This window comes from Oncorhynchus gorbuscha, unplaced genomic scaffold (genome assembly GCF_021184085.1).
Source record: "Oncorhynchus gorbuscha isolate QuinsamMale2020 ecotype Even-year unplaced genomic scaffold, OgorEven_v1.0 Un_scaffold_58:::fragment_4:::debris, whole genome shotgun sequence".
Taxonomy (NCBI): Eukaryota; Metazoa; Chordata; class Actinopteri; order Salmoniformes; family Salmonidae; genus Oncorhynchus; species Oncorhynchus gorbuscha.
The window spans coordinates 85001-95000 of NW_025745415.1; the positions used below are offsets into that span (position 1 = coordinate 85001).

General features: G+C 46.3%; 1 protein-coding gene across 6 annotated transcripts in view; it reads left to right on the plus strand.

The window, feature by feature from the left end:
* LOC124018850 (RAS guanyl-releasing protein 2-like) overlaps nucleotides 1-10000 on the plus strand; it is a 70464-nt gene that overhangs the window by 53598 nt on the left and 6866 nt on the right. The gene's annotated exons all lie outside the window — the stretch shown is intronic.

A 10000-nucleotide genomic window follows, 5' to 3' on the forward strand; every position in this document is an offset into this window, starting at 1 on the left:
GGTGTCGTCTGCGTAGAGGTGGATCAGAGAATCATCAGCAGAAAGAGCGACATCGTTGATATAAACAGGGAAGAGAGTCTGCCCGAAGATTGAACCCTGTGGCACCCCTATAGAGACTGCCAGAGGTCCGGACAACAGGCCCTCCGATTTGACACACTGAACTCTATCAGAGAAGTAATTGGTAAACCAGGCGAGGCAATCATTTGAGAAACCAAGGCTGTCGAGTCTGCCAATAAGAATGTGGTGATTGACAGAGTCGAAAGGCTTGGCCAGGTCGATGAATACGGCTGCACAGTAATGTCTCTTATCGATGGCGTTTATGATGTCGTTTAGGACCTTGAGCGTGGCTGAGGTGCACACATGACCAGCTTTGAAACCAGATTGCATAGCAGAGAAGGTACAGTGGGATTCGAAACGGTCGATAATCTGTTTGTTAACTTTGCTTTCGAAGACTTTAGATAGACAGGGTAGGATAGATATAGGTCTGTAGCATTTTGGGTCTAGAGTGTCACCCCCTTTGAAGAGGGGGATGACCGTGGCAGCTTTCCAATCTTTGGGAATCTCAGACGATACGAAGGAGAGGTTGAACAGGCTAGTAATAGGGGTTGCAACAATTTCGGCAGATAATTTTAGGAAGAGAGGTTCCAGATTGTCTAGCTCGGCTGATTTGTAAGGGTCCAGATTTTGCAGCTCTTTCAGAACATCAGCTATCTTGATTTGGGTGAAGGAGAAGTTGCTGTGGAGGGTGCAGAGGAGTTGACCGGAGTAGGGGTAGCCAGGTGGAAAGCATGGCCAGCCGTAGAGAAATGCTTATTGAAATTCTCAATTATAGTGGATTTATCGGTGGTGACAGTGTTTCCTAGCCTCTGAGCAGTTGGCAGCTGGGAGGAGGTGCTCTTATTCTCCATGAAATTTACAGTGTCCCAGAACTATTTTGAGTTAGTACTACAGGATGCAAATTTCTGTTTGAAAAAGCTAGCCTTAGCTTTCCTAACTACTTTGTTCCTAACTTCCCTGAAAAGTTGCATGAAAAGTTTCATATCACGGGGGCTATTCGATGCTGGTCAAGGGCAGACCGGTCTGGAGTGAACCAAGGACTATATCTATTCCTAGTTCTACATTTTTTGAACGGGGCATGCTTATTTAAGATGGTGAGGAAGGAACTTTTAAAGAATAGCCAGTCATCATCTACTGACGGGATGAGGTCAATGTCATTCCAGGATACCCTGGTCAGGTTGATTAGAAAGGCCTGCTTGCAGTGTGTTTTAGTGTTTTAGGGAGCGTTTGACAGTGATGAGGGGTGGTCGTTTGGTTGCAGACCCATTACGGATGCAGGCAATGAGGCAGTGATCGCTGAGATCTTGAAAACAGCAGAGGTGTATTTGGAGGGCGAGTTAATTAGGATGACATCTATGAGGGTGCCCGTGTTTACAGATTTGGAGTTGTACCTGGTAGGTTCATTGATAATTTGTGTGAGATTGATGGCATCAAGCTTAGATTGTATGATGGCCGGGGTGTTAAGCATGTCCCAGTTTAGGTCACTTAGTAGCACGAGCTCAGAAGATAGATGGGGGGGGCAATCAATTCACATATAGTATCGAGGGCACAGCTGGGGGCAGAGGGAGGTCTATAGCAAGTGGCAACAGTGAGAGACTTCTTTCTTGAAATGTGCATTTTTAGAAGTAGAAGCTTGAAATGTTTGGGTACAGACTTGGATAGTAATACAGAACTCTGCAGGCTATCTTTGCAGTAGATTGCAACACCACCCCCTTTGGCAGTTCTATCTTGGTGGAAAATGTTTTTGTTAACGATGGAGATTTCAGGGTTTTTGGTGGTTTTCCTAAGCCATGATTCAGACACGACTAGGACATCCGGGTTGGCAGAGTGTGCTAAAGCAGTGAATAAAACAAACTTAGGGAGTAGGCTTCTAATGTTAACATGCATGAAACCAAGGCTATTACGGTTACAGAAGTCAACAAATGAGAGCACCTGGGGAGTAGAGCTCGGCACTGCAGGACCTGAATTAACCTCTACATCACCAGAGGAACAGAGAAGTAAGATAAGGGTATGGATAAAGGCTATAAGAACTGGCCGTCTAGCACGTTCGGAACAGAGAGTAAAAGGAGCAGGTTTCAGGGAACGATAGCATCGATTCAAGGCATAATGTACAGACAAAGGTAAGGTAGGATGTGAGTACATTGGAGGTAAACCTAGGCATTGAGTAATGATGAGAAAGAGTCCCTAGAGACGTTTAAACCAGGTAATGTCATTGCATATGTAGGAGGTGGGACAACATATTTGGTTAAGGCATATGGATCAGGGCTAGAGGCTCTATAGTGAAATAAGACAAATCACTAACCAGGACAGTAATGGACAAGGTATATTGACATTAGAGAGAGGCATGCGTAGCCAAGTGAACATATGGGTCCAGTGAGTGGTTGGGCTGGCTGGGACCACTGCGATTCAGACAGTTAGCAGGCCGATGCTAACAGTTAGTAGGCCTGGGACTAAACAAGCTAGCAGTTCGCAGACCTGGGCTGGCAAGCTAGCTGTTTGCAGACCGGGTTAGCAAGCAACCAGTTAGCAGGGGCTAGCAGTTAGCAGACCGGGGCAGGCAAGCTAACAGTTAGCAGACCGGGGCTGGCAGTTAGCAGATGGGAGTAAGTCTGTTTTTGCCTCTTCGTGCGGTGACGTCGATAGACCAGTCGTGGAATTAGTAGGGTTCCAGGTAGCTCTAGGTAGCTAGCAGGCCTGGCAGGTTAGCAGATTGGGCCTTCTTCAGCGGGCATCGCGCCTGTGGGGCTTGTTGGAATCCATGGGCAGATTATGTCGGTATTCCAGTCGTAGAGGATCGGCGGGGTTCCGTGTCCCGTACCGGCAGTAGAAGGGGTCTAGATATTGTTGCCCAGGAGTGGGCTTCGGTGGTAGAACAGGAGCCCTGGCCGGGCTAGCTTCAGGCTAATTGGTGCATGCTCCGGGATGGAAACACTAGCCAGGAGTGGTCACCCGGGATTGCAGTTAGCTAGTTGCGAAGATCCAGATAAAAATGTTCAGAGTTTGCTGTAGGAATCCGGGGATATGGAGAGAAATAGGTCCGTTATGCTCTGGTTTGAGTCACGTTGTTCGAACTGGCGAGAGCTTTCCGAGCTAGAGGTTAGCTGATGACCGCTAGCAATGGTAGGTAGTTAGCTGGCTAGCTTCAGTTGAGGTGTTCCAAAGTAAATATAAATACTTTAGAAAATAAAAGCAGATCCACACCACATTGGGTGAGGCGGGTTGCAGGAGAGTATTTAGAAGTTGAGGTTTAAGAAAATATTGTACAAAGATATGCAACGAAAAATATGTAAAGAGATTTATACAAGGGACACGACAGGACAAAGACGTCTGACTGCTACGCCATCTGGGTAGTAGATGGTAGTTTGACCATCCATCCTCCCTCTAAAGTACAATACAGACTCATACAGACCAATTACCACAATGTCTTTAAAATAGATGATATAAATCACAAAAGAGAACCTTGGTCAAAATTGCTAGGATTTTGTATAGATCTCTATTCCTCTACTATTCCCTACGGTCTTCAATGCATTTTTAATTGGATTGATTAAATTGATTGGTGAAAGCGCCGTTTGGACAGAATGTCATTGATGACCATTGATGGCTCTCGAGTGGCACAGCGGTCCAAGGCTCTGCATCTCAGTGCTAGAGGCGTCACTACAGACCCTGGTTCGATCCCGGGCTGTATCACAACCGGCCGTGATCGAGAGTCCCAAAGGGCGGTGCACAATTGGCCCAGCGCTGTCCGGGTTAGGGAAGGGTTTGGCTGGGGTAGCAGTCATTGTAAAATAAGAATTTGTTCTGAACTGACCTAGTTAAATAAAGGTTAAATGAAAAAAATGAATGGACACGCCCTGTTGCTTTGAGTATTCTGACATATTTTTGTGAAGGTTCTGGACAGTAACCGCATTTATTCTGTATTAATATTGGGTCTGGTCTAGAGGCCATGCCAATTATTTGGAGATACAGCACTGGGATGGTGAGGTAACACAGTAGGCAGGTAATTGGGTCCTTGACAAACCTGGTTTTCCATGAGCTTGTGTGAGGAGACCGACTGAGTGGTGTCTGAGTTCTTCAGAGGAACTCTCTGTTGCCTCACACATGGCCAGTGAGTCAGCAGAGTGTGTAATGAGAGCCAGTGATGTGGCTTTATACTGAGGTGACTGGGTGACCGCTCCAACAGGTGCACAGAAAGAGAGAGATGAGGTGCAGCACATCAACAAACACACACAGCGTCTGACTCATACACACTCTTTTTTTTAAATTTATTTTTTAAACACCCTTACACTTACCCTACCCCCACCACCCCACCCCCACCTTCTACACACACTGATGATTCACACAAGGGATCTAAGTGGAATTTCCAAGCCCTTCTGGGAAAATTGTAATAAAAAATGAAATGGAGGAAGAAAAGATTAGCTCGGTAACAGTGTGTGGCAGAGCGACAGGGCCACCAGCTACTTCCTGCCTGCCTGCGTGCTTTCCTGTTGGCTGTTGGCTGTTGGCTTCGGGTCAAACAAAACAATTCAACTTCCCATTTTTCTGCACTGGAAAAAACAAGCCACCCGCCACCGTTATGGAGTGGATCAGACTTCTCTTCACAATCCAACATTGTTTTAATGTCTCTCTGACAACCACCGCTGTTGTCTCATCACATACTTACTGAAGCTTCCTGTGAATGGGTCTTGGTACTCACTGTGTAGTCCAACGCTGGGAGATAAAGGACAGTGCAATCCCAACTGGCATCCTCTTCCCTATATTTGACCAGGGCCCATTTGGTATGGAGCCAGGGAGGGAGAGAGTGTTGTTATGCTCCAGGGACTAGAGATATTGGTTATACAAGGGGTCAGTTGTAAGGATTGGTGTTTAGTTCTCTACAAAGCCATGTCTGTGGATGTGGGATGTAGCCCTTGTTCTTGTTGTCTGACTGATGAGAGGTTTTTTATGTCCTGTTGGTCTAGTTCAGGAAAGAAAATGTATACTCTTTGAAGACATGTCTGGTCAGTGTTTTGGTGCCAGTGAGGCTTGTTTGTGTTCGTTTGTCGGTCCCTGCTGTATGTGTGTCCGTCCGTGTGTGTGTGTGTGTGTGTGGGGTCGGGGTATTCTCTGTCCTCAGATCTCTGGTGTGGCTGTGATCTCCTGGACCAGTCTTTCATGTCATTGTTCCCCCGCGGTGGGCTCCTAGTGCCTGCTTGATCTCACTCTCCCACCACCTCCCTTCTCTTCTACCTCTCTCTTTCTACCTCTAATGCTCATTTTCTCTTTCTCTCTCACACTTCCTATCAGTAGCTCGGTTTCCATCCAATTGTTTTTTTTAAAGAATATGTTTATTATTTTACAATAAAAAATCAAATAAAAAATACAGCAGTACTAACAATGACATTCATTGTACTGTTGAATGGGATGGCCAATTTAGAGGACAAAACAAAACTTAACTCACACATACACAAAATAAAACAAAATCCTATCTGTCCAATTGTTGACAGATTTTCATCCGAATGTTTGAAAATCTGCATTTTTTAATGTTTTTTTTTTTTCCAGAGAAGTGTTTCCATCAAATTAACTCGGTGCAGATAAAAGTACTGCACATATAATAACTTTTGCGGTTAAATTCCCATGTACCGAAATAAAACAATACAGGCCATAAATACAGGCTATAAATACAGGCTATAAATACAGGCTATAAATACTGTGGTTTTCATCGCATTTTCAACTCTAAAATGTTGTGTTATATAGTGAATGTGCCCACTCTGGTCTTGGCACGTGCACTCTTGCCTACAGCTACCAGATACAGTGAGGGTATAGCCTACAGCTACCAGATACAGTGAGGGTATAGCCTACAGCTACCAGATACAGTGAGGGTATAGCCTACAGCTACCAGATACAGTGAGGGTATAGCCTACAGCTACCAGATACAGTGAGGGTATAGCCTACAGCTACCAGATACAGTGAGGGTATAGCCTACAGCTACCAGATACAGTGAGGGTATAGCCTACAGCTACCAGATACAGTGAGGGTATAGCCTACAGCTACCAGATACAGTGAGGGTATAGCCTACAGCTACCAGATACAGTGAGGGTATAGCCTACAGCTACCAGATACAGTGAGGGTATAGCCTACAGCTACCAGATACAGTGAGGGTATAGCCTACAGCTACCAGATACAGTGAGGGTATAGCCTACAGCTACCAGATACAGTGAGGGTATAGCCTACAGCTAACAGATACAGTGAGGGTATAGCCTACAGCTAACAGATACAGTGAGGGTATAGCCTACAGCTAACAGATACAGTGAGGGTATAGCCTACAGCTAACAGATACAGTGAGGGTATAGCTACCAGATACAGTGAGGGTATAGCTACCAGATACAGTGAGGGTATAGCCTACAGCTACCAGATACAGTGAGGGTATAGCCTACAGCTACCAGATACAGTGAGGGTATAGCTACCAGATACAGTGAGGGTATAGTCTACAGCTACCAGATACAGTGAGGGTATAGCTACCAGATACAGTGAGGGTATAGCTACCAGATACAGTGAGGGTATAGTCTACAGCTACCAGATACAGTGAGGGTATAGCCTACAGCTAACAGATACAGTGAGGGTATAGCTACCAGATACAGTTAGGGTATAGCTACCAGATACAGTGAGGGTATAGCTACCAGATACAGTGAGGGTATAGCCTACAGCTACCAGATACAGTGAGGGTATAGCTACCAGATACAGTGAGGGTATAGCTACCAGATACAGTGAGGGTATAGCCTACAGCTACCAGATACAGTGAGGGTATAGCCTACAGCTACCAGATACAGTGAGGGTATAGCATACAGCTACCAGATACAGTGAGGGTATAGCCTACAGCTACCAGATACAGTGAGGGTATAGTCTACAGCTACCAGATACAGTGAGGGTATAGCATACAGCTACCAGATACAGTGAGGGTATAGCTACCAGATACAGTGAGGGTATAGTCTACAGCTACCAGATACAGTGAGGGTATAGCCTACAGCTAACAGATACAGTGAGGGTATAGCTACCAGATACAGTGAGGGTATAGCTACCAGATACAGTGAGGGTATAGCCTACAGCTACCAGATACAGTGAGGGTATAGCTACCAGATACAGTGAGGGTATAGCTACCAGATACAGTGAGGGTATAGCCTACAGCTACCAGATACAGTGAGGGTATAGCATACAGCTACCAGATACAGTGAGGGTATAGCCTACAGCTACCAGATACAGTGAGGGTATAGTCTACAGCTAACAGATACAGTGAGGGTATAGCCTACAGCTAACAGATACAGTGAGGGTATAGCTACCAGATACAGTGAGGGTATAGCTACCAGATACAGTGAGGGTATAGTCTACAGCTACCAGATACAGTGAGGGTATAGCCTACAGCTACCAGATACAGTGAGGGTATAGCCTACAGCTAACAGATACAGTGAGGGTATAGCCTACAGCTAACAGATACAGTGAGGGTATAGCCTACAGCTAACAGATACAGTGAGGGTATAGCTACCAGATACAGTGAGGGTATAGCTACCAGATACAGTGAGGGTACAGCTACCAGATACAGTGAGGGTACAGCTACCAGATACAGTGAGGGTACAGCTACCAGATACAGTGAGGGTATAGCTACCAGATACAGTGAGGGTATAGCTACCAGATACAGTGAGGGTATAGCTACCAGATACAGTGAGGGTATAGCTACCAGATACAGTGAGGGTATAGCTACCAGATACAGTGAGGGTATAGCTACCAGATACAGTGAGGGTATAGCTACCAGATACAGTGAGGGTATAGCTACCAGATACAGTGAGGGTATAGCCTACAGCTACCAGATACAGTGAGGGCACAGCTACCAGATACAGTGAGGGTATAGCCTACAGCTAACAGATACAGTGAGGGTATAGCCTACAGCTAACAGATACAGTGAGGGTATAGCCTACAGCTACCAGATACAGTGAGGGTACAGCTACCAGATACAGTGAGGGTATAGCCTACAGCTAACAGATACAGTGAGGGTATAGCCTACATAATGAGATTATTATTGACAAAAAAAGCTGTTCTCTTTACGACAGCCAATCGATGGTCGTGTCACCAGAATAACCTTACCGAGTAGTGCAGCGGTGCATCTCAGTGCTAGTTGTATTACTACAGATCTCGGGCTGTATCACAACCGGCCGTGATCCTGGAGTCCCATAGGGCAGTGCACAATTGGCCCAGCGTCGTTAAGGGTTGTGGGAGGGTTTGGCTGGGGCAGGCCGTCATCGTAAATAAGAGCTTGTTGTTAACTGACTTGCCTAGTTAAATAAAGGTTCAATTAAAAAACATTTGAAATAAGACCCCTGATATTAATTATAAAGGAGCATCTAGCTTCAAGCAACCACTTTCACCATCCTGAAAAGTTGATCGTAACGTATTTCATCTGGAGCCTAATAAACTGCATGCTTGCCTCAATCGTAGTGGGTTGACCACACAATATCATCGCGTGATTTTGATGTGATGATTATTATATCAATATTTGATTTCCTGCATAATTAATTTTACAGACACAAAAACAGTTCACCTTGTGTAGCGTAATTTGTTTTGTCGACATTTGGAAAGTTTACCGACAAGTCTCTCTTTTTTTCCAGCCGTCACTCTTTGTTTCTACCTGTCTCTCTCCCTCTCTACCTCTCCCTCTCTACCTCTCCCTCTCTTACCTCTCTCTCTCTCTCTCTCCCTCTCTCTCTCTACCTCTCCCTCTCTCTCTACCTCTCCCTCTCTCTCTACCTCTCCCTCTCTACCTCTCCCTCTCTCTACCTCTCCCTCTCTCTCTACCTCTCCCTCTACCTCTCCCTCTACCTCTCCCTCTACCTCTCCCTCTCTCTCTACCTCTCTCTCTACCTCTCCCTCTCTACCTCTCCCTCTCTCTCTACCTCTCTCTCTCTACCTCTCCCTCTCTCTCTACCTCTCCCTCTCTCTCTACCTCTCACTCTCTCTCTACCTCTCTCTCTACCTCTCCCCTCTACCTCTCCCCTCTACCTCTCCCCTCTCCCTCTACCTCTCCCTCTCTCTTTCTACCTCCCTCTCTCTTTCTACCTCCCTCTCTCTTTCTACCTCCCTCTCTCTTTCTACCTCCCTCTCTCTTTCTACCTCCCTCTCTCTTTCTACCTCCCTCTCTCTTTCTACCTCCCTCTCTCTTTCTACCTCTCCATCTCTCTCTACCTCTCCCTCTCTCTTTCTACCTCTCCCTCTCTCTCTACCTCTCCCTCTCTCTTTCTACCTCCCTCTCTCTTTCTACCTCCCTCTCTCTTTCTACCTCTCCCTCGCTCTCTACCTCTCCCTCTCTCTCTCTACCTCTCCCTCTCTCTTTCTACCTCTCCCTCTCTCTTTCTACCTCTCCCTCTCTCTTTCTACCTCCCTCTCTCTTTCTACCTCCCTCTCTCTTTCTACCTCCCTCTCTCTTTCTACCTCTCCCTCTCTTTCTACCTCTCCCTCTCTCTCTACCTCTCCCTCTCTCTTTCTACCTCCCTCTCTCTTTCTACCTCTCCCTCTCTCTTTCTACCTCTCTCTCTCTCTTTCTACCTCTCCCTCTCTCTTTCTACCTCCCTCTCTCTTTCTACCTCCCTCTCTCTTTCTACCTCTCCCTCTCTTTCTACCTCTCCCTCTCTCTCTACCTCTCCCTCTCCCTCTCTCTTTCTACCTCTCCCTCTCCCTCTCTCTCTCCCTCTCTCTTTCTACCTCCCTCTCTCTTTCTACCTCCCTCTCTCTTTCTACCTCTCCCTCTCTCTTTCTACCTCTCCCTCTCTCTTTCTACCTCTCTCTTTCTACCTCTCCCCCTCTCTCTTTCTACCTCTCCCCCTCTCTCTTTCTACCTCTCTCTCTTTCTACCTCTCTCTCTACCTCCCTCTCTCTTTACCTCCCTCTCTCTTTCTACCTCTCCCTCTCTCTTTCTACCTCC